Source organism: Pleurodeles waltl, chromosome 11 (assembly GCF_031143425.1).
Source record: "Pleurodeles waltl isolate 20211129_DDA chromosome 11, aPleWal1.hap1.20221129, whole genome shotgun sequence".
NCBI classification, from domain to species: Eukaryota; Metazoa; Chordata; class Amphibia; order Caudata; family Salamandridae; genus Pleurodeles; species Pleurodeles waltl.
This window is the reverse complement of record NC_090450.1, coordinates 578,978,649-579,004,172: the sequence shown is the minus strand read 5'-3', so window position 1 is coordinate 579,004,172 and position 25,524 is coordinate 578,978,649. Positions and strand designations below refer to the sequence as shown.

The 25,524-nt window shown below is 46.8% G+C and overlaps 1 long non-coding RNA gene across 1 annotated transcript in view; it reads left to right on the top strand.

Annotated features, from left to right (window-relative positions):
* The window catches only part of LOC138266647 (uncharacterized), a 421,676-nt gene that overhangs the window by 182,503 nt on the left and 213,649 nt on the right, over positions 1 to 25,524 (top strand). The window contains exon 2 of the long non-coding RNA XR_011199599.1: positions 1,570 to 1,685. This is a non-coding gene — a long non-coding RNA (uncharacterized lncRNA). The remainder of the gene's footprint in view (positions 1 to 1,569; positions 1,686 to 25,524) is intronic.

Sequence of the window (25,524 nt, the reverse complement as noted above, 5' to 3'; positions counted from 1 at the left end):
TTTGAAAATCATGTATGTAAGATAAAAACCGTATGTCTAATAAACTTCGATATGTGTAAATAGCTAAACCATTTTGGTGATGTTTTGATTCCAGCCTCTCTCAGATCTGTAAGTGGGATTTAATTTGTCTACCTCACAACTATCTATCTGACAGATTCTGAGGTGGAATTCGAAACTGGTGATTGTAACAAAAGAGGTGCTAGGAACTAACGGTTGAGACGCCAAAAAAATTGAGTGAGCAATAATATTGCCAAGGACAGTCTGTAGCTATAAATGCAGGCAGGCTAGGTTGTTCATATTCAGTCGCAGGCTGACATGGAACCAACATGGCCCCTTGTTATCTTCTGAGGGGAACACTGTGTCTGCGTTCTAAAGGTACCAAGTATCTGTAGCAAAAAGAGATTTTCCCCAACCTTGCAGTCCTAGTAATACCCCCTCTTCCACCACAGCACCCCTTCCCTGATGAGGTTCTCAGATCACTCCACATATGTTACCTACTAGAGCAAAAACATTGACAGGTGGGCTGTTATCTCATCCCATAGATAATGGCCCTTGCTATGATATGAATTTTATGCATACGTGTACCAGTTTCTAACCACTAAATTACACTACGAGCATTCCAAATATACCAACGGTGAGACCTGGTTATTCTGGAGGGGACAGTACAGATAAGAAACTCCTTTGTTGAGAGTGAGAGAGAGAGGTCCGATAGTCAACAAAAACCATACACCGCATCTCTGCCACTACAAGAGTTACACTGTCTAAGGGAGGCAGCCATGAATGGAATAGTTTCAATAATGTACCCAGCTATGGTGATCATCAGGAATGCCCTGTTGCCTGAGGGACCATCACATTGTTGTAATACAAGAGAATGTGGTTTCCTTGCTGATAAATATTCTTAGAACAGGTATAGAAACCAATTTAAGGTTTAATGCACATCACAGAAAATAAGACTCTTATTGGCTGAAAGAAATAGTGCTAATTGCATTTGAATTACTATAACTTGAAGACAGTTTAGACACCAGTGTTGTTAAAGCATGAAGAGTGTGAAGAAAAAATAATTGCAAAATAACGTATTGGCCCTGTAGCCATGTACTGAAGCGATACACCTGTGATCAGGATAATTCCCTCACTCTCAGTGCAAGAGTTCAGTGGCTGAAGTGGGCTGACCTACTGCCCCATGCTGTAAATTGTGGTAGACAGAAGCAAAATGTGAATGGCAGTTGAACGGAGCAATGAACTGCGAGTTATGACCATAAGTCCCTCTTTGAATGCATGCATTTTTCTAGACGTGTATTTTATTTTTAATAACATGAGGCTAACTCACACAGCTGAAGCTCTATCTGCCCAACCTTTAAAAAAAATGAAAAAATAGTAGGATGGGGAATCTTGTTAAACTAATTGGGGTTTTCGTCTTTAAAGCAGAATACATATTTGTCATTAGGGCCAAGAAAGTGACTGTGGAGTGGTAAATGTGGCAGCGATTAATAGTAATGAGCACTCAACAGGTTTTTGCTCCCGTAAATCGTAGTTCTTGTGGTCTCATTTCTCATGTATCTCTTCCAACAGGTCAAGATGCTGGCTCCAGTGGCTCTGTTTCTGCTCTGCAGATTAACTACCTCGCTCGAAGAAAGGGATTACTGCACGTTTGAGACTTTGAGAGGAGAAGATGGTGACTTTTGCAGGTGAGCAGCCCCAGCACTGAAAGAGATGTTGTGATGGCATGGCAAAAAAGTTGGAAGTGCCACAACATCGAAAGAGTCAATGTAGAGGTGCAACTGTAAGGCACGACCATACGGTACCTTGTGACTGTAGACACACACTCGCTTTCACTCGCCTAGCTGCATATATGACTTTCTCACCCCCCTACTAGCTGTAAATTAATAATTGACAATTTTCCGGTGACCTCATTAGTAGTTGGTGCGTGGTTTAGATTTTTCTTAAGCAGCAATGAAAATCGTGAGTCTTGTAAATTAGTCTCTCTCTGTCATGGAAATGCTCGCCAGTGATAATCAATAGAATTATTTCTGCGGGTCTATGGGGATCCCAAAACACTTTTGAGACAACATTTTAAAAATATTTACATTTGTATCAAACTGTTTGAAAAGAAAAAAACTGTGCACGTTGCCGTTTTATTGTTTTGAACAAACATTATGCTGCTGTAAACAGTATATGACACTGAAGACTTCTCGCCATAAACATGCCATGCTTGAGGCACAAATCTTAGCTCGAGAGGGCGCCTGAACATTCGTTGCCTGTTTTCAGGACTGAATTAGTAAGATGTACTCTTTTTGTGTCTTTTTACATTTATTACTGCAACATCTGTTTTTTTCTGCAGCAAGCTTAGCTTTTGCAACACGCCTGCATTATTTAACCATTGTTCAAATGTAGGAGACGGTTGTGCAGAGATGACTGCTCTAAGGTGTCTTGTTTACCTGAATACCATGATGGCATTTGTTTGACATTGACAAGGTATACAGTACAAAACCCATGAGGAATATGTCAGGCAGGTCGTAATTCAATTTAAACCACCCCATCTAAGGCCTTTCACAAAGAGGTCTGTGTGAGAAAGTAGCCTCTTTCTAGCCTTGTTACCCCCACTTTTGGCCTGTTTGTGAGTGTATGTCAGGGTGTTTTCACTGTCTCACTGGGATCCTGCCAGCTAGGGCCCAGTGCTCATAGTGAAAAACCCTATGTTTTCAGTATGTTTGTTATGTGTCACTGGGACCCTGCTAGCCAGGACCCCAGTGCTCATAAGTTTGTGACCTATAGGTATGTGTTCCCTGTGTGGTGCCTAACTGTCTCACTGAGGCTCTGCTAACCAGAACCTCAGTGGTTATGCTCTCTCTTTCCAAATTGTCACTAACAGGCTAGTGACCAATTTCACCAATTTACATTGGCATACTGGAACACCCTTATAATTCCCTAGTATATGGTACTGAGGTACACAGGGTATTGGGGTTCCAGGAGATCCCTATGGGCTGCAGCCTTTCTTTTGCCACCCATAGGGAGCTCTGACAATTCTTACACAGGCCTGCCACTGCAGCCTGAGTGAAATAACGTCCACGTTATTTCACAGCCATTTTTCACTGCGCTTAAGTAACTTATAAGTCACCTATATGTCTAACCTTTACCTGGTAAAGGTTGGGTGCTAAGTTACTTAGTGTGTGGGCACCCTGGCACTAGCCAAGGTGCCCACACATTGTTCAGGGCCAATTCCCCGGACTTTGTGAGTGCGGGGACACCATTACACGCGTGCACTACATATAGGTCATTACCTATGTGTAGCTTCACCATGGTAACTCCGAATATGGCCATGTAACATGTCTAAGATCATGGAATTGCCCCACCAATGCCATCCTGGTATTGGGGAGACAATCCCATGATTCCCCAGGTCTCAAGCACAGACCCGGGTACTGCCAAACTGCCTTTCCCGGGGTTTCACTGCAGCTGCTGCTGCTGCCAACCCCTCAGACAGGTTTCTGCCCTCCTGGGGTCCAGCCAGGCTTGGCCCAGGAAGGCAGAACGAAGGACTTCCTCAGAGAGAGGGTGTTACACCCTCTCCCTTTGGAATAAGGTGTCAGGGCTGGGGAGGAGTAGCCTCCCCCAGCCTCTGGAAATGCTTTGATGGGCACAGATGGTGCCTATCTCTGTATAAACCATTCTACACCGGTTCAGGGATCCCCCAGCCCTGCTCTGGCGCGAAACTGGACAAAGGAAAGGGGAGTGACCACTCCCCTGACCTGCACCTCCCCTGAGAGGTGCCCAGAGCTCCTCCAGTGTGCTCCAGACCTCTGTCATCTTGGAAACAGAGGTGCTGCTGGCACACTGGACTGCTCTGAGTGGCCAGGGCCAGCAGGTGACGTCAGAGACTCCTTCTGATAGGCTCCTTCAGGTGTTGCTAGCCTATCCTCTCTCCTAAGTAGCCAAACCCTCTTTTGTGGCTATTTAGGGTCTCTGCTTTGGGGAATTCTTTAGATAACGAATGCAAGAGCTCATCAGAGTTCCTCTGTATCTCTCTCTTCACCTTCTGCCAAGGAATCGACTGCTGACCGTGCTGAAAGCCTGCAAAACTGCAACAAAGTAGCAACGACGACTACTGCGACACTGTAACTCTGATCCAGATGCCTTCTCGACTGTTTTCCTGGTGGTGCATGCTGTGGGGGTAGTCTGCCTCCTCTCTGCTCTAGAAGCTCCGAAGAAATCTCCCGTGGGTCGACGGAATCTTCCCCCTGCAACTGCAGGCACCAAAGAACTGCATCACCGGTCCTCTGGGTCTCCTCTCAGCACGACGAGCGAGGTCCCTTGAACTCAGCAACTCTGTCCAAGTGACTCCCACAGTCCAGTGACTCTTCAGTCCAAGTTTGGTGGAGGTAAGTCCCTGCCTCCCCACGCCAGACTGCATTGCTGGGAACCGCGTGTTTTGCAGCTACTCCGGCTCCTGTGCACTCCACGAAGATTTCCTTTGTGCACAGCCAAGCCTGGGTCCACGGCACTCTAACCTGCATTGCACTACCTCCTGAGTTGTCCTCCGACGGCGTGGGACTCTCTTGTGCAACTTCGGGTGAGCACCGTTTCACTCCACTTCGTAGTGCCTGTTCCGGCACTTCTGCGGGTGCTGCCTGCTTCTGAGAGGGCTCCTTGTCTTGCTGGACGCCCCCTCTGTCCCCTCACGCAATTGGCGACATCCTGGTCCCTCCTGGGCCACAGCAGCATCCAAAAACCCTAACCGCGAGCTTTGCAGCTAGCAAGGCTTGTTTGCGGTCTTTCTGCGGGGAAAACACTTCTTCACGACGTGGGACACCTATCCTCCAAAGGGGAAGTTTCTAGCCCTTGTCGTTCTTGCAGAATCTTCAGCTTCTACTGTCCAGTAGCAGCTTCTTTGCACCCACAGCTGGCATTTCCTGGGCATCTGCCCACTCTTGACTTGATCGTGACTTTTGGACTTGGTCCCCTTGTTCCACAGGTACCCTCGTCTGGAAATCCATCGTTGTTGCATTGCTGGTTTTGGTCTTTCCTGCAGAATTACCCTATCACGACTTCTGTGCTCTTTGGGGAACTTTAGTGCACTTTGCACTCACTTTTCAGGGTCTTGGGGTGGGCTATTTTTCTAACCCTCACTGTTTTCTTACAGTCCCAGCAACCCTCTACAAGGTCACATAGGTTTGGGGTCCATTCGTGGTTCGCATTCCACTTTTGGAGTATATGGTTTGTGTTGCCCCTATCCCTATGTGTCCCCATTGCATCCTATTGTAACTATACATTGTTTGCACTGTTTTCTATTGCTATACTGCATATTTTTGGTATTGTGTACATATATCTTGTGTATATTTGCTATCCTCATACTGAGGGTACTCACTGAGATACTTTTGGCATATTGTCATAAAAAATAAAGTACCTTTATTTTTAGTATATCTGTGTATTGTGTTTTCTTATGATATTGTGCATATGACACTAGTGGTACTGTAGGAGCTTCACTCGTCTCCTAGTTCAGCCTAAGCTGCTCTGCTAAGCTACCTTTTCTATCAGCCTAAGCTGCTAGACACCACTATACACTAATAAGGGATACCTGGGCCTGGTGCAAGGTGTAAGTACCCCTTGGTACTCACTACAAGCCAGTCCAGCCTCCTACAGTCTGTCAAAAAAGTTTGCATAATACCCTGTTTTAAGTAGAACAAGAGATGCTTCATCTCGATTCTCGACTTTAGTTGAAAACTTGGCCGGACTGGGACAAAAAATTGGCCCAGGCACCAAAATAATGATGTCCTCCGTTTAATAATCCAATAGTTTAAAAGTGGCTTAGGCTTGCAAATTTGGGACAATTTTAAACTTTTGAAGAGATATTGTATATGTGTTTTGCAAGGTATGGGAGAGTAAATGCATGTGTACTTGCTGGAGGCAATATTTGTGGGAATATGAGGGAAATCAACAGTAAAAACTGGCCAACCAGACTATTAACAGGCCTACAAGCAGCCTGAAAATCAGAACTGACCTGCTAGATCAGCCCTTCTGGCATTGCCAGATTGCCCCATAGGCCAATCCAAAACTGGTTTAGGCTTCATAATTCCTGAGTTGCCTGAGGCCAGCCCATCTACCACTGGTTTGACAGCATCAACTCAGTTATTGATACTGAGCTATACTTTGGCTCTGACTTCACCTTCGTCCTTAAAACCAGCATAAGTATTCATTTTGGTGCAAAGTGCTCCTTCTGCACACTATAGGATTCCACTTTGGCCCCATGCCAGTTTTCATGGTCAAGCTACAGTCAACACTGTATAGCCACTCTTTGGGAAAGGCTCGTGGTAGGCTAATATGACACCTTCTGCTTCACAACCTACAGAAAATATTTTTGAGATCCAAACTGGACACCCTTGTACTCCTAGTAAGCGTATTCCTTTAGGACGCTCTGGAAATACACATAGGTCACATGTGTCAGAGGACAGGTAGCAAAACAAAACAACAATTTCAGTAGAAAGCATGGGATAACTACAGGAAAGTAGCAACGTTCTGACATAGTTTCCCCCAATTTTTACCTGATGTCAGTATGTTTAGACTGTAGTACACTGGGATCCTGCTAATCAGGACCCCAGTGTCCGTGTTCTATCCCCTAATTTTAGTTGGTAGGAAACTTTTACACCCCACAATTGGCATATTGGTGCACCCATGTAAGTCCCTAGTGTAGGGTACTTAGATACCAAGGGCATGGGTACACCAGGGGTCCCACATGGGCTGCAGCATGTATTATGCCACCCATTAGGGCCCATGCAGACTGTGAGTACAGACCTTCCATTGCAGCCTGTGTGAAATGGTGCAAGCACCTTTCACCCCAGATATAAGAGTTGCTTTATATCATGGTCACTGCACTCTGACCCTGTGAGTTACCCCTAAGTTTGGCCCTTCGATTGAGGGCACCCCTGCATGAGTAGAGGTGTCCCTACACAGCCTAGGCTCAATTTCCTGGGCTTTGTAAGTGTGTGGAAGTCATCTTAAGGTATGTAGAGGACACTGGTCAACACAAGAAGTCCAACTACATAATGGCTTCACCGAACCTAGGCATGTTTAGTATCACACATGTTGGAATAATTCAACTTCACCAATTCTTTGCTAGTTGCATGCTACAGTGTACTCTGGAGGTTCCATAGGGGATCCTCCATGTCTTCCTGTACAGCCTTGCATGGTCTGCATGCCAGCCCATGCTGCTGCCGACCCCAGACACTGTTCTGCCCTCCTTCTGCTAAGCCTAACTCGGTTAGGAGAAGGCAGAACAAAGGATTTCCTGTAGAGGAGAGGTGTGACCACCTCTTCCTTAGAAATAGGTGTCACTAAGTTGGGGTGGAGTGCTCCTGTGCGTCACCAGGCTGCTTTGAAGGGCCCGTCTGGTGGCGTCCATGCATCAACTGGTTTACTCCAGTGCAGGAGCCCCCGGCTCCCACTCTGGCACAAAACCACACAAAGGACAGGAGAGTGACCATCCTCCTTTCCAGCACCTCCCCTAGGAAGGTGTCAGGTGGCCACTTGAGTCTGCCATCTTGGAAATAAGATGAGCAGTGGCCCCTGGGATCATCTGACTGGTTAGTTCAGCTGGGTGACGTGCCTAGCCCCACCATATAAGGGGGTTCCTCCAGAAAGTATCCAATGCCCTTCTTGGGTTACTTAAGGGCTCCCCTGAGAGTGGGGCCCTAGATTTGTCTGCAAGTCTCCTCTGCAAGACACGTATGCTACCTGGACACCAGAACCGCTGCTGTTCTTCACTGAAACTAAGAGCAAGACTGAAACCAGTAGGAGGGCTTCTACTGCAACTTTGTTTCAAAGTTATGCAAGCTCTGGTGGCCATGCATCCTCCAGAGTCACAAGGACTCTGCCTGCACTTAAGAAATCAAGAAGAAATCGCCCTTGGAGTGAAGGGAGTCACCGCAAGCACCTCAGTGTCGATGTCCAGTTTGTGGATCCTGCTGTCCCACAAACTCTTCAAGGCTGTACAACACAGTTGGTGGTTGTGTGGCTGTCAAGAAGTCTGACCTGTCTTCTTTGCTTCTGAGAAGTCTGCGGTCCTTCGTTGGAGCTGCAATCTGGAACCGCTGTGCACAGCGTCTGGCATTGCCAAGGCTTGTTGGCCCTCCAGTCTGGAGACCTCCTAGCTTCTAGAAGCCTACACCCTTCAGCACTACACAGCTCCAAGAACGACATCTTCACTACAACTCCTGCAATGTAGGTATTCCTCTTTGCTGTGCTGCTGAGGCCTCCCTGCGACTCCCTGTGTCTGCTGCCAAGGGTCCTGCTGGGGTGCTCCATTGATTCCTGCTGGCTCTCCTGCTTGCTAAGGGCTGGCCCTGACTTCCCTGCAAAGGATGGGTCATCTGGACCTTGCTGGTCCCCACAAATCCTGCAGTCTTTGTGCAGTGTTTCCTTGCAATTGCCAAGGCTTGTTGGTGGCTCCGCTGAGTCCTCTGCACTCTGACAACCAGCGTAGGACAGCTCATAGACTACTCCAGTGGTCTCCCTTCATCGCCTGGACTCCACAGCCGCACTTTGTCATCCACTAGCTCATAGGAAAGCATCTTCTGGAAGGGTGGGCATTGCCCTCCTGCACTGCCTGGGCACCTCCGAGTGGTCTGGACTCTGTCCCCTCTCACTGTAGGACTGCTTCAAGGATCCACACCTGGGTTCCACCGACCTTGTTCATAAGTCACAACAGCAGCTGGACAACCGAGGTCTCTATGGGCTTCAGCGTGAGGTTCTGACACAACTTTAATGCTATGCACCTGGGCTCCTTGATGTAGGTACTCCACTGTTCTGGGTATCCACAGGTAGGGGCACTATCCAACCCCCCCCTTGTCCCAAACAGCATCCTCCTCTGAGAAGGGTCCCAAATCCACAAAACTCCAACTGTGACTAACCTAGTTATCTTATGGACACCTACCTCAGGGTTACACCTCTGCACACGGGCGCCTGGGGAATCCTAATTACTTACCTTGGGTGTTCCTGTGCTTCCCCAGTCCTGTGAGTCCTTGGGTGGTAGTTTGGGTTGGGAGTGATTCTCGCATTACATTTACTTAGTATATGGTTTGCCTCCCTCATAGGGGCATATATTATTATATGCCTGTACTTACCTTTTTCTAAGTCTATTTTGTATGATCATATCTCCGGTTAGGAGATATACCAAAGTTAGTACTAATGTGTGCGTTACAATAAATATAGAATATTTTTCTAACGCCGGTGTGGTTCTTTCCTCGTGTACATCAGACTGGCCTTTGTGATATTTGCAACTGCTTTCCACCCTCTGGGATAAGCCTTAGCTGCCCTCCACAGCTACTCCTCTTGAGAGCTCTGATTACCTAGAACCTTCTGCACTATCACAAAGGGGTGCCTGGACTCAGTACAAGGTGCCTCACCTATAGGTGTATAACATATACTGAGCTAGCTTCCTACATTGGTGGTGCATCGGTTGGGATAAAGATTTGCATTGCTTTACCACCTGGTCATAGGTGAGGTTTCACAGGAAACCACTGCTGACTTAGGTACATACTGTACTTTTTGCAAATTGGTATTTTTTTCTAAATTTGTTTTAGACTAGGTTGTTAAGGGTCTGGCATAGCCCTTTCCCTAATCTTTGTGAAAAAGTTTAGAACACTAGGGTAGTGGCCGGTACATACACTACACTACTAAGTCTTCAGTTGAGGAATCTAGGCAGATTCAGGAGTCTGGGTACTGCATCCCTTAAGTTTCAGGAACTTAGGACTCCATGTAGGTTTAGAAAAATAAAAACAGGTAGCCCTCCCACTAAATCTCAGCTCATAGAAATGCTCATGCAGTATGACCTCCAGCATTGTGAAGGGCAAGTAGAGCAGGGAGACCAAGGTGGGAGGAAGGACTCTTCAGAATTAGGCTGGGAAGTACCCTGTACTTCTGATGAGATTTGTCATCCCATAAGTCATCGAGGTCACATAAGAAGAGGGGCAGGCACGGGACTTGACGTCCTTCTTCAAGAGGTCGGTCGTGATCTCGGTCTCCATCTAGACGGCATTGTACAGCGTGGGAGGTTAGTCCTACTGTAACTCCCCAGCCTCAAAGTCCTCCGGCTTCTCCGGCGCCATCGCTCATCGAGGTGGTTGAGTCCCCAGAGAGCCCTCACTTTTCGCCTGGGTTGCAGGAGTCGGTGTCACAGGTTCCGGATCCGACCCAAGCGCTGCATGAAGATCAAAGGTTTCCTGCCTTCCCGACTCCGGGAGTGGATCGGGTGGCATCTCTGAATGCCATGTTCAGTATCTTTCATAAGGCTATGGCCCCTGCTAGCGCACCCGCTGGTCCCACGGGTCCTTTGGCATTCTCCTTGGGCTCTCCGGCTCCATACAAGTCGGCTCCGTTCGTACCTTTTTATCAGGCTGAGGGTGCTGGTTCGGCACCGATGACACCGCCTCAAACGCTGATGGTGCCGATGGAGTCATCCCAGGTGCCGGATGGGTCCCAGTCAGGACAGAGTGCATCTCCTTCTTCTCCCTTTCCGTGCCCATCTGATTTGAAGCTGGTGTCGTCGACATCGGCTAACTCTGTCAACGCCGAGGTTGAAGGCCAGGTTAAGGTTGCGGAGGAGAGCGCTGAGGCTCTTGGAAGAGCAAGAGTACCAGAGGCAGCTATTGGAGGAAGGAGAGATTGCTGAGCCCTTGGGAGAATTTTCAGGGCCTAGTCTCAGCTAGTGGGCTGGACACTTCCCCTGAGTGGGATCTTTCATGTCCAGGGAAGTTTACAGAAGAGGTGTCTTCCTTCCATTCACTTAATAAGAAGGCTGCAGATTTTTGGGAGCTTCCATTGCCAGCTGCTGAGGTTAAAACAAACATTTTGACTGAAGTCTTGCATCCTTCCTCTACTCCAGCGGAGCCCCTGCTCCCTTTCAATGATGCTCTTACGGAGCCTATTTTAGATATCTGGAGAAAGCCTGTTACATTGCCTTCTGTGTCCAGAACTGTTGCAAGGAGGTGCAGGGTTGCTCCTGGGGAGCCAGGATGTTTGCCACAGCATCCGACTCCTGAGAGCTTGGTGGTCCAGGCTTCTTGTTCGGTTCATTCTGCACCAGCCTCCAAGAGGATGGAGCAAGTGGCTAAGAAAACTTTCTCATCTTGCAGTATGACCCTGAAATCGGTCAATGCTACCTGTGTATTGGGTAGATATGTGCACACCCTAATGGACACATCTAGAGCTGTAGTGCCTAACTTGCTGCATGATATGCAGGTGCAGTTAGACGAGCTCCTGTCGAACACCCAAGCTGCAGCCAAGCAGATCATCCAGTCTGGTCTGGATACTACAGACCCAGTGGCCCTGGCGATGGGAACTTCAGTCGCCATCAGGAGACATGCCTGGCTAAGGTCTTCTGGGTTTTCAACAGATGTCCAGACAACTTTATTGGACCTCCCTTTTTGACGGAGAATAGTTGTTTGGGGGCAAAGCGGTCTCTGCCTTAGAGCACTTCAAAGATAGTAGGGCCACGGCAAAGTCTTTGGGACTACAAGCTTCCAAATCTACTACTTTCAGGTTCTTTCGAAGGTTTAGGGGGTTTGGCCGTGGAGCTGCTTATCGTGGAAGACCTCAATCCACGACTCAACAGTCTGCCAACCTTCCATATAGGTCCTTTAGAGGAGCCACCCTGCAGCACCTTGCCTCATCCTGTTTCTCTGGGGGAGCACAACAAGGAAAGCAGCCCTAGTTTCCCATCCATTTTTAGTCATGGTTCTCCCGTAGGGGGAAGGTTATTTCATTTTCTCTAAGAGTGGGATTTAGTCACATCGGACTCCTGGTTCTAAATATTGTGGGGAAAGGGTATGCCCTTCCCTTTCGGGAGTTTCCCTCGCCCATTCACCCTCGTCCTTCGTTTTGTTCCTGATGTTGTTGCAGCAGGAGGCTCAAGTCCTTTTATCAAAAGGCGCAGTGGAGTTGGTTCTAGAGCAGGAAAGTGGTCAGGGTTGCTATTCGAGATATTTCCTGATTCCCAAGAAGGATGGTTGATTGAGGCCTATATTGAACCTGAGGATTTTGAATTGGTTCCTCAAACAGGAGAAATTCAAAATGCTGACTCTAGCACAGGTGCTTCTGGCGTTGAACAAGGAAGACTCAATGGTGTCGGTCGACTTGCAGGATGCTTCTTTTCATATCCCCATTCTGAAGTTACACAGGAAGTATCTCTGGTTTGTGGTGAGGTCACAACACTACCAGTTTGCGGTCCTTCCTTTTGGTCTTACTTCCACAACTCAAGTCTTTACGAAGGTAATGGTGGTGGTTGCAGCAAATCTCAGAAAGAAGGGAATATTGGTATTCCCTTACCTGTACGATTGGCTGATCAAAGCCAAGACCCCAGAGCTTGTGCTGCATCACCTCCAAATGACAACACAGTTGTTGTTCAGTCTTGGCTTTACGGTAAACGTGCCCAGTCTCACCTGGAGCCCTCTCAACGCCTCCTGTTCATAGGGGCAGTACTGGATACAACATTGAATTGGGCTTACTCTCCGCCTCAGCGGATCGAGGACATTTAGGCGTTTATTCCAGTGCTTCAAAATGGAGCGGGTGTTCCATTCCTCAAGGTCCTACGTCTGCTCCGTCTGTTCGCTTCATGCATTCTGTTGTTCACTCATGCAGGTTGGCACATGATGGCTCTCCAATGGTGCCTCCGCAAGCAGTGATTTCAACACAAAGGGGATCTCGAAGAGTTGATAACGATCTCCTGAGACGCTGCAAAGGATCTAAGATGGTGGGCTGTGGATGGCAACCTTTCCCAAGGAAGGCCATTTTGGGGTGCTCATCTGGGGGACCTGGAGATCAAGGGTTGTTGGTCTCCAATGGAACAGATGTTTCACATCAAAATTGTTAGAATTGCAGGCGATACATCTGGCTCTCAAGGCCTTCCTCCCGTCCTTTCATGGTCCGTCAGTTCAAATCTTGACAGACAACACTACAGCGGTGTGGTACTTCAACAAGCAGGGAGGTGTAGGGTCGTGCCTTCTCTGCAGAGAGGCTCTGTGGCTCTGGTCCTGAGTGCAGGACCATCAGGTTTGCATTGTAGCAAACCATCTGGCCGGGGTTCTCAACGTATATGCAGACAGTCTCAGTCGGCATTTCTTGGCCGATCACGAGTGGCGTCTCCATCCGGTTCTGATCATTCACATCTTCCGGATATGGGGTTTTCCACAGCTAGACCTGTTTGCCACTCGGGAGAACGCGCACTGCCCGTCGTTGTGCAGCCTCCAGTATCCGGTGCAAGGAGCGTTGGGGGATGCGTTTCAGATGTCTTTGTGCGACTAGTTACTTTACGCATTTTCCCCCATACCCTTGATTTTTCGGGTTCTGAGGAAGATTCGCCAACATCGGGCTCAAGTCATTTTAATAGCTCCGGATTGGCTAAGAAGGGTGTGGTACACAGACCTTCTCGAACTCACACTGTGCCCTCCGCTCTGTCTCCCTCTCAGGGCAGACCTCCTCTGGCAGTCGCAAGGGCAGGTTCTACACCCCCACCTCCAGAGCCTGCACCTACATGCGTGGAGGTGTATGGGGCAATCTGAGTTATTTTTCTCTCCTGCCAGAAGTGGTGGATGTTATCTTATCAGCCAGGCGACACTCCACAAAGACTGTTTATGCCGGCAGATGGGCAAACTTTGTGGCTTGATGTAGAGAGAGACAAATTGATCCCTTGAAAGCCCATTTGTCTGATGAACTGATGTTTGCTTTTACTTTAGCACAGAAGGGTTGTGCAGTTGCGTCTGTCAAGGGCTATTTATCGGCGCTCCTGGCCTTTCTGTGCCTTCCTGATCAACCTTCCTTGTTCAAATCGCCTATAGTTGTTAGGTTCTTGAAAGGCCTAATTAATAAGTTTCCTCCCACTCCGTTTCTCATGCCTCAGTGGGATTTAAATTTGGTTTTGACTTTTTTAATGGGTTCACTGTTTGAATCTATGCATTCTTGTTCTTTAAGGTTGTTGGTCTTAAAGACGGTTTTCCTTGTTTCTATCACATTTACTAGGCGTGTGAGTGAGCTTCAGGCTCTTACTGTCAGACTTCCCTTTACGTCATTCTATGCTGACAAAGTGGTGTTGAGAACCAGGGCGGCTTTCCTTCCTAAGGTTGCCACTCCCTTCCATATGGGGCAGTCTATTACTCTTTCATTCTTCTATCCTCCTCCTCACCATTCAAAAGAGGAAGAAAGACTCCATCTCTTAGACCAACTTTTCATTTGATATGTGGGCAAGATGAAAGGCAGAGCTGTCCATAAAAGAACCATATCCAAGTGGGTCATTCTTTGCGTTAAGATCTGTCATTCATTGCAAAGAAGGTTCCTCCTGAGGGTATTAGAGCTCATTCCACCAGGGCTAAGTCTGCCACTTCGGCATGGGCTAGAGGTCTTTCTATAGTGAATATTTGCAGGGAAGCAACTTGGGCTTCCCTCCATACTTTCGCGAAGCATTATTGCTTGAATTCGGAAGTTAGAAAAGACGGCCATTTTGCACATTCTGTGCTGCTGGATTTCTTGGTGTGACCGGTCAGGCACCCACCTCCGAGTGCGGTACTGCTTTGGGACTCTACTCATAAGGTGAGGAATCCACAGGTAGTTGAATCCATCAGAACACGTTCTCCAGTATTGGGGTATCTTTCATAGATTCACATGCTTGAATCATTCCCCGTCGTCGAAGTGAGAGTCACTCTGTACATAGAAAGCAGTAGACAAAAAATGTCATTTTTTTCTTTTCTTACTTTGCAGTCAATGATAATCAGGCGAGACCACACCTTAGAACACTCAGCACAGAGGCTCAGTCGCTCAGATTTTCTACCTCACGTCATGTGTAAGGGAGTCTCCCTGAGCTCTGCTCAGTTTACCTTTTTCCTCAGGAAATGTTTCCAGATATTCTGTTCCTACATCATCAGCTGTACTTTCTTCAACATGTCTACAGCAAAGAAAGGTTTATTTCGACCTGGCAGCACCTATGGTAAGCAAAGGCTTCACTGTGAGGACCCCCACAAGGACTGCATCTACTGTCTTCACCCAGAACATAAGGTGAAGGATTGTAAGATTTGTAGAACCTTTCCCAGCAAGACTCTGAGAGATAGAGAACCCATGCTCCTTCTTTGGCTTCAGAAACATAAGTCCAGAGAATCTCTCTCTGATGAGGAGGACAGTGACACCTCAGTGGCCTCAAAGAAGAAGAAGAGATCTGTGGAGAGTTTTTCTCCTAAAAGCAGTAAGGAAGCCAAGAAACTACAGTCTTTCAAGGAAAAAACTGATGAATGTCCCTCAACTTCAAGGGAACATAGTGGCAAGGTTCGCTCTGAGCTGTCCACTCCAGCAGCCACTTTGAAAAAACTTAAGAGATCATCAAGCTCTCTGCCACCGTCCACATCAAAGATCTTGACATCGTCGATGGCACGTTTCGCATCGTCTACGACCACAGAGACATTCACAGCCCCATCATTGCCCATGATCATAACTTCGTCACCGTTGTCTTCAACAACTATAATGTCGGTGAGTCTGAAGTATGGCTCTTCAGCTACCCAAGCGATAAAGATTACAAAGAAATCGACGGAGAAGAAATTTAAATCTCTATCGTCGACGGGCACACCATCGACATCAGAGTCAACGAGTAAGCTACATTGAACCCCATCAATGACTGTTCCCCTGACGGCAGCTTTGACGATGGCACGAAAACCTACTTTGCTGTCGCTTACCACACTGTCGACGAGATCCCCGTCGACAACCGTACCGTCAAAGGATCATTTTTCTGCATCAACATCTATGGATTCCGGAGAATCTTCCTTCTTGCCTTTGAGAATTATGGCAGTAAGACGTAAATCCAGTCAACAGACTCTTTTGCCCTCTCAACTTTACCTAGTATGGTATCGCCAGCACCTCTACAACATCTTTTTGATGACGAGGGAGAAAACTTCTCGGACAATAGTCTGTTTCTAGTTGTACGTAGCCCTTCAGACCTGAGAATACAATGCCAAAGCAAAGGTGATGAGGTAGAGAGTGAACAGGTATACGTACAACACTCATTGCGGGAACAGAGACACCCAGGGGTTCAAGAGTTACAACAAGAACCAATGATCCAGATGCCACTATCATTGATTTCCAGCCTTCAACACATGATGCAGGATTATTATTCTAGGTTCCCTCCACCGGGATCAACCACTTCTGTGCAGCATCCGCCAATGCCGTTAAGCCCTCCCAGTCAACCATCAGACTCTCAAGGTCCTCTTCCAGATCCATCGTCAGATTAGGATAACGATCCGCCCTCTTCAGAGGAGGGTGAGATACTGGACACGGAGTCTCTTCTCAATGAATGGGATGATTATCAAACACAGACACCATCCCATTCTACGCCACCACCAGTCGATTCTCCACCACAAGACATTGGTGGTTTTCCTAGCGTGATCGAAAGAGCAGCGAAGAGGTTTCAACTGCCCATCATGTTTAAACATTTGGATTGTTTCCTGTACGGTTTTAAGGAAGACACTAGGAAATCGGTTTGTGCTATACCGATTGTGGACTTTATCTGGGAGGAGGGCCTTAAAGTCATGCAGACCCCATCTTCGCTTCCAACGGTGCTTCCAAGGGTGGACAAGAATGACAAAGCACCAGACAATTCACCAGCCTGTTTAATTGGTCACCCTAAGCCGGACTCGGTGATATCTCAAGCAGCCCAGCGTAGTTCCAGGAATCCGTCCTCCCTGCATGCTGCACCCCTGGATAGAGAAGGACGGCGATTGGATTTGATTGGGAAAAAGTTTTCAACTATGGCGGCCACCACTGTCAGAGCAGCTAACTCCTTGGCAATCTTAGGAAGATACAACCGTCAAATGTGGTCGGACATCTTCCAATTCATCGACCTTCCTGAAGATACTAGAGCCGAAGCTCGTAATATATTGCAGGAGGGTGAGAAGATCTCTGCCGAGATTAGCTGTGCTATTGATGTGTCATCTACAGGTTTCTGCCAGTTAGCCAGGGCTGCAGTATTAAGACGTCTGGTGGCTGAAAGCTACATCCTTCCGCCCAGAGGTTCAACTGACGATCCTGGACATGCCTTACGACGGAGAACTGCTATTTGGCAAACACGTCAATGACCACCTGCAATCGATAAAGGCAGACACTAAAACAGCTAGATCCCTGGGTACGCTGTAAATTAAAAGGCAGACCTTTCGAGGGGCAGGAGGAAGAGGACTTTACTTTTACAGAGGCGGACTGCATCAGTATCGGCAGTATCAACCTTACCAAAGTGAATTCTGTACCACCACTAGTCAACAGCAGCCGCACACTTATCGACAACCATCATCTGCGTCCTTCCGACACACCACAAGGGGAAAGTCCTCTTATAGATGCAAGGACGCGGCCAGAAAACACAGACCTCCATCAGTTGCCTGCAACTAACCTCTATCCCAACACTCTGATAGGGGGCAGAATTTCCAAATTCTCCCATCAATGGTCCCAGATCACATCAGACAGATGGGTCCTCGATATTGTCAACGAGAGGCATACCCTGTAGTTTCACCAATCTCCTCCAGAAGTACAAGAACGAGGACCCCCACCTACCCATCTAAAAGAGTTCCTAGTACAGATTGCCATCTTGATAGACAAGGGAGCAGTAGAGATAGTACCGAAGTCTCAGAGGGGAACAGGCTTCTACTCTCGCTTCTTCCTCATACGGAAAAAGACGGGAGACTGGCAACCTATTTTAGACCTTCGATTTTTGAACAAATTCCTGAAAACAGTAATTTCATATGATTGCTCTCTAAGATGTGCTACGATTACTCAACCAAGGAGATTTAATGACGTCCTTGGATCTCCAGGACGCATACTTCCACATCACTATCCATCCCAGTCACAGGAAATTCTTACACTTCAAGGTTGCAGGCACCCATTACCAGTTCAGAGTGTTACAGTTCGTCATTAGATCAGCCCTACGAGTTTTCACCAAGGTCTTAGCTTCGGTTGCAGCCCACCTGAGGCACTTGGGAATCCAGGTGTTTCAATACTTGGACGATTGGCTAATAAAGGCACAAACGGCATCCAGGGCGACCAGAGACACAGAAGAGTGCCTGTCCCTCTTCAAAACGTTAGGGCTAACAGTCAACTACCCAAAGTCTCACCTAGAACCATCAAACGACATCACCTTTCTTGGAGCTGTTTTGGACACGGAGCAAGCAAGAGCTTTTGCTTCTCAGGACAGACGGAAGAAAATTAAAAATCTAGCGTACCGTCTCAGCAAAAGAAGGTCTGTTTTTTGGGGATGCTCTCCTCATGCATTCCGTTGATAGCAAACTGTTGCCTTCACATGAGAACACTTCAACAACAATTAGAAAATAAGTGGACCAGATAAGCAGATCTTTCGATGATTTTGTCCAAATAACCACACCAACGAGACAAGCCTTGGAATGGTGAAAGAGCACCCCTCATCTTGTAAGTTCTTTCTTTTCTGAAGGACAAGCCAGTGCATATTCTGACAACTGATGCATCTCTAGAGGGATGGGACGCGCACCTAGAGGACCTAACAGTGAGAGGGAAATGGTCCATACAGGAATTAGTACTCCCCATCAATATGTTGGAATTAAAGGCAGTTTACCTGCTGCTCAAGGCATTCCTCACCAAGATCAGAGGCTCATCGGTTTTGATTCGAACCGACAACACCACCGTCATGCATTACCTCAAGAAGCAAAGGGGTACAAGATCGCAGACGCTGTCTCTTCAGGCGCAGGGGCTGTGGTATTGGGCGCTTCACCATCCTATAGCTATCTGAGCAGAACACCTCCCAGGAATATCCAACACTTTGGCAGATGCACTAAGCAGAACAGCGACGATCTGCCACGAATGGGAGCTCAACCAAGCAACTCTCGATCGTCTCTTTCTTCGCTGGGGCAAACCCAGTCTGGACCGGTTTGCTACAAGAGAGAACAAAAAATGCCAATACTTTGCAAGCTGGCAACCGCAGAGAGGGTCAAAGGGGAATGCATTTTTGATCAAATGGTCAGGGATTTATGCCTACGCTTTTCCCCTGCTCCCACTAATCCTGAGACTTCTTCAGAAGATGGAGAGAACCTTGCCGATTACTATTGATAGCCCCCAGATGACCACGCCAGTTTTGGTTCATGGAGCTACTGCTCCTCTCGGAACAACCTCACATTCGATTGAGATCAATACCAGACTTGCTAACGATGACTCGAGGGCAGGTCCGTCATCCCAACCAGACTTCGATTATCAGCCTGGCTCCTGAATTCTATGAGTTTGGTAACCTAGATATTCCACCAGACTGTTGAGAGGTGCTCGCCAGTGCCAGAGCCCAGTCTACGAATAAGACATACAAGCTCAACCTTCAGTATTCATCCTCTAAAGTCTTCTCCAGAGAAGATACTTCCGTATCTTTTGCAATTAGTGAAATCAGATTTCTCCCATTCATCTATCAAAGTTCACCTGGCAGCCATCTCTTGATTCCGCTGTACTCCATCTTTATGGTCCTCTAGGATAATAAAGCAATTCCTAAAGGGATTATTCAGGATGTTATCTCCGATTCAACTCCCTCCTCCTCCCAGGCATCTCAATATTGTTCTGTCGCAATTGATGAGGCATCCCTTTGAACCTGTTCACAAAGCTGACCTGAAATTTATCTCTTGGAAGACGGCACTCCTTCTAGCGCTTACTTCCGCTAAGAGGGTTAGTGACATACAGGCATTCACAATCTCACCACCTTTTCTTCAATTTAAATCAGATATGGTCATTCTTAGGACTAATCCTAAATGTATTCCTAAATTTCCCTCGAACATTCATTTGAACGAACCAGTAATATTAAAGACTTTCTTTCCAAACCCTCGAACTCCAGCAGAACGAGCGCTACATTCCTTAGATATCAAAAGGTGTCTCAAATTCTACATCCAAAGGACTAGCAGCTGATCAATTGTTCATTAGCTATAGTCAACTCACTAAAGGGAATGCTGTTACCAAGCAATCTATAGCTCGGTTGATAGCCACCACCATACAATTCTGTCACCAGCTAGCGGGAAAACCACTTACAGCCAACGTCAAGGCACACTCCACTAGAACGGTATCTACTTCAGCAGCTCTTCGCAGGAGTGCCTCTACGCCAGATTTGCAGAGCAGCAATGTGGACTCGCAGCCACACCTTTACTCAACACGACTGCCTAGATGCTGCTGATAGGATGGACGCAGTGGTAGGACAAGCAGTTCTGCATAATTTATTTGCATAAGGTGAGACAACAATTTTCTTTACCCACCATCCTCGAATACTGATGTTTACAGATGAATTTGTATGTGGGTATATATGTATATGTGTATATATGTTTATTTATATATATATATATATATATATAGTGTGTGTATTTATGTAAATAAGTACAGGGAGTGCAGAATTATTAGGCAAGTTGTATTTTTGAGGATTAATTTTATTATTGAACAACAACCATGTTCTCAATGAACCCAAAAAACTCATTAATATCAAAACTGAATATTTTTGGAAGTAGTTTTTAGTTTGTTTTTAGTTTTAGCTATGTTAGGGGGATATCTGTGTGTGCAGGTGACTATCACTGTGCATAATTATTAGGCAACTTAACAAAAAAAAATATATACCCATTTAAATTATTTATCATTACCAGTGAAACCAATATAACATCTCAACATTCACAAATATACATTTCTGACATTCAAAAACAAAACAAAAACAAATCAGTGACCAATATAGCCACCTTTCTTTGCAAGGACACTCAAAAGCCTGCCATCCATGGATTCTGTCAGTGTTTTGATCTGTTCACCATCAACATTGCGTGCAGCAGCAACCACAGCCTCCCAGACACTGTTCAGAGAGGTGTACTGTTTTCCCTCCTTGTAAATCTCACATTTGATGATGGACCACAGGTTCTCAATGGGGTTCAGATCAGGTGAACAAGGAGGCCATGTCATTAGATTTCCTTCTTTTATACCCTTTCTTGCCAGCCACGCTGTGGAGTACTTGGACGCGTGTGATGGAGCATTGTCCTGCATGAAAATCATGTTTTTCTTGAAGGATGCAGACTTCTTCCTGTACCACTGCTTGAAGAAGGTGTCTTCCAGGAACTGGCAGTAGGACTGGGAGTTGAGCTTGACTCCATCCTCAACCCGAAAAGGCCCCACAAGCTCATCTTTGATGATACCAGCCCAAACCAGTACTCCACCTCCACCTTGCTGGCGTCTGAGTCGGACTGGAGCTCTCTGCCCTTTACGAATCCAGCCACGGGCCCATCCATCTGGCCCATCAAGACTCACTCTCATTTCATCAGTCCATAAAACCTTAGAAAAATCAGTCTTGAGATATTTCTTGGCCCAGTCTTGACGTTTCAGCTTGTGTGTCTTGTTCAGTGGTGGTCGTCTTTCAGCCTTTCTTACCTTGGCCATGTCTCTGAGTATTGCACACCTTGTGCTTTTGGGCACTCCAGTGATGTTGCAGCTCTGAAATATGGCCAAACTGGTGGCAAGTGGCATCGTGGCAGCTGCACGCTTGACTTTTCTCAGTTCATGGGCAGTTATTTTGCGCCTTGGTTTTTCCACACGCTTCTTGCGACCCTGTTGACTATTTTGAATGAAACGCTTGATTGTTCGATGATCACGCTTCAGAAGCTTTGCAATTTTAAGAGTGCTGCATCCCTCTGCAAGATATCTCACTATTTTTTACTTTTCTGAGCCTGTCAAGTCCTTCTTTTGACCCATTTTGCCAAAGGTAAGGAAGTTGCCTAATAATTATGCACACCTGATATAGGGTGTTGATGTCATTAGACCACACCCCTTCTCATTACAGAGATGCACATCACCTAATATGCTTAATTGGTAGTAGGCTTTCGAGCCTATACAGCTTGGAGTAAGACAACATGCATAAAGAAGATGATGTGGTCAAAATACTCATTTGCCTAATAATTCTGCACTCCCTGTATATGATGATGTTTGTTTATACATATAGATATTAACATCTTGTGTTTACTGCGCATTATTCTGATTCAAGCATGTGATTCTATGAAAGATACCCCAATAATGGAGAAGAAGATAAGTTACTTACCTGTAACTGTTGTTCTCCAGTATTGGTATCTTTAATAGATTCACATGCGACCCACCCTCTTCCCCATGGAGGCCCACCTCTTTTCTCTATCTTAAATGTCCCTCGTGCTGGAAAATCTGAGAGACTGAGCCTCTGTGCTGAGGGTTCTAAGGGGTGGGTTGCCTGATTGGCTGGACTTTGGGTCTTTTCTAATGAAGCTAATAAGCTAATAAAGTGAATAATTTTACCATTGACTGCAATGTAAAAAAAAAAATTACATTTTTAGTCTACTGCTTTCTATGTACAGTAGGACTCCCACTTCGATGACAGGGAATGATTCAAGAATGTGAATCTATGAAAGATACCAATACTGGAGAACCACAGTTACAGGTAAGTAACTTATCTTCTTACTTACTGAAGTTTTTTCTGGTGGATACAGTAGCTACCTGGGGATTCCTCACAGTGCCGACCACCTCCCCGTTGCCTGTCTGGTCGTACCAAGACTTCTTTATTATAAATGTATATACGTTTTGATTATTTTTTATATGAATAAATGTTGTAGTTGTATTATATCTGAATTGCAATATGTATGTATATGTGCTTTAGTGAGGTCGGTTTTCACCTGTTTTGCCTCAAAGGCACATAAAAAAGGGTGAAACTGACCTCGCACGCTGGCGAGGACTTCTTATTGCCACAATGACGTCAGATGGAGTCGCGTGCGGAGCCATGCAGTTGACATCCTCGTTTACTTGAAGAGCTGGGAAGAAAGTTTCCAGCGATTGCTGGCGCATTGGGAGAATTCATGAGGTGAGGAATCCACAGGTAGCTAATGTATCAACCAGAAAAAGCGTTACCGAAGGTAAGTAACTTATTCTTTAGGTTCTTACTCTGACCATGTCCAAGAGAACTCAGAAGAAGTTCTTAAGGATAACCCTGGGCCTGTAGAGGGAGGTACAAATAGTAGAGAAGTGGGCCACACAGGTAGGTCCACTTTTACTCCCTGTGGGAGGGGCCACAGGGTTACCGAGAGGAATAGATCCTCCTCAACTTCATCCTCACTCTCCTCAGCATCCTGTGCTGAGTCCACCTATTCTAATAAGTCAGAGGAGTAAGCATTAGATAGGTGTTACCACTGCTCAAGCTTGAGGAAGCTAAGTTCAGGCTGAAAAGGGAGCAGCTGGCCCTTGAAAGGAAGACTCTAGAGGTTGAGAGGGCGAGCAAGGGTTTGGAGTTAGAACCCCATGTTTGCAGCAGTAGATACTCCAGGGTCAGGGAGGAACACTTGGACTCTAGAAATCTCAGCAGGATGGTTCCCCCTTACAAATCTGGGGATGACATTCCCAAATGGGTAACTGCTCTGGAGAGGGCTTGCAAAGTCCAAAAGGTCCCCCAGAGGCAGTGGGCAGCTATCCTGTTGCTCTCCTTTCCGGACAAAGGAAGAGACAAACTTTTGGCAGTCAGGAAAGAGGATGCAAACAACTACCAGGTTATGAAAGAGGCACTGATAGATGGGGTTTGGGCTTAGTACTGAGGAATACAGGATTAAGTTCAGAGAAACCCAGAAGGAGTCCTCTCAAAACTGGGTTGACTTTGTAGACTGTGCAGTTAAGGCTCAGGAAGGCTGGTTACATGGTTGTAATGTACATGAGTATGAGGGGCTATACAAGTGGATCATGAGAGAGCACATCCTTAATCTGTGTGTCTGAAAATCTGCACCAATACCTGGGGGCCTCTGAGCTGACCTCTCCCCAAGAATTGGGAAAGGAGGCAGACAAATGAGTTCGCACCAGGGTGGGTAAGAAAAGTCACAGTGGGGGTGACAACAAGAAGGGTCATATTTCCTAGTCCTCAGGGAAGGATGGGGAGAAACCTAAAGACAAAAAGAAAGAGTCTTCATCAGGTCCACAAACTTCTTCTAGGGGTGCGTCCAAATCCTACTCCTCCTCTAAGAAGAAACAGTGCTGCCTTCTTTGTCAAACAAAAGGCCATTGGACATTTGATCCCAGTGGTCCTATGAAAAGCACCAGTGCTACTGCTACTTACCCTAGAGCCCCTAGCAGTAGCACTAGTAGTAGTACCACATCCAAGGGTGTAGCTAGGTTGACCTTGAGTTCTTCAGTGGACTCTGGCCTAGTCAGCAAAACCTCTGAGTCTGTCCTGCTATCAGAGGGTGGCATTGACCTTGCCACTTTTGGCTGCCTGGCCTCCTAATATGAGGTCATACAGGCAACATTGCCTCATTAATGTTATTGAGGCAGAAGCTTACAGGGACACAGGTGCAGGTGTCACCATGGTGACTGAAAAACTGGTGTCACCTGAGCAGATCCTACTCGGGAACACTTACTGAGTAACCAACTCAGACAACATCACTAAGTGCCACCCCATGGCAGTGGTTAATTTTAGCTGAGGGGTGGGGTGGGGGGTTACTTTCCCTAAAAATGTAGTAGTATCTTCATCCATTCCTGTAGAGTGTCTTCAATGATCTGGATACTTCAGCACAGGCTGAAGTGGAGTTGTAGGCCCATGCAGCAATGCTAGGCATCCATGAGAGTGTGTTTATGGCAACTAGAGCACAGGTCAAGAAAAAGGGAGAACAAGGGGCATTGGAGCCTGAAACAATGCCCCAAGCAGCTTCCAAGAAGAGAGTTAGGAAGGGCAAAAAGTTCCCCTCCCCAGACTTCTTGTGAGGATCAGTCTCCTCAGAAAGATGATCTTGCCCCTTGTGAGGGGACTGCCCCAGAGGAGCCTGGGCCTGACACTGCAGAGCATTTGGGGACAAGGGGACCCTCTAGGGAGGAACTAAGTCTATAGTAGACATCCTGCTCCTCTCTTGAAGGCATCAGACAGCAAGCTACTGCAGAAGAGGCAGGGGATGTCTGTGGATCCCACAGGATCTACTAGGAAAATAGTCTCCTTTACTCTAAGCTTAGAGACCCCACGCCTGGTGCTACCAGGAGGTTGTTCATTCCTCAAATGTTTAGGGAGTTCTTATTGACAATGGCACAAGATAGTCCCCTTGCAGGACATCTTGGGCAAAGCAAGACTTGGGACAGACTTGTTCCACACTTTCACTGGCCCCACTTCTCAAGTCACAAAGGAGTTTTGTCACATCTGTGTCACCTGCCAAGCCAGTGGCATGTCAGGGAGAACTACAAAGGCCCCATTAATTCCAATACCAATGGTTGGGGTTCCCTTTGAGAGGGTAGGGATTTACATTGTTGGTCCCCTAGACCCTCCTACTGCCTCTGGGAACAGATTTATTCTGGTGGTGGTGGACCATGCCACCAGGTAACAAGAAGCTATTCCCCTTAGGACCACTACAGCACCTCCAGTGGCCAAAGCCCTCCTAGGAATCTTTTCCAGAGTAGGTTTTCCTAAGGAGATAGTGTCAGACAGAGGTGCAAACTTCGTGTCTGGCTACCTGAAAGCAACGTGGAAGGAGTGTGGTGTAACTTATAAATTCATCAACCCTACCATCCATAAGG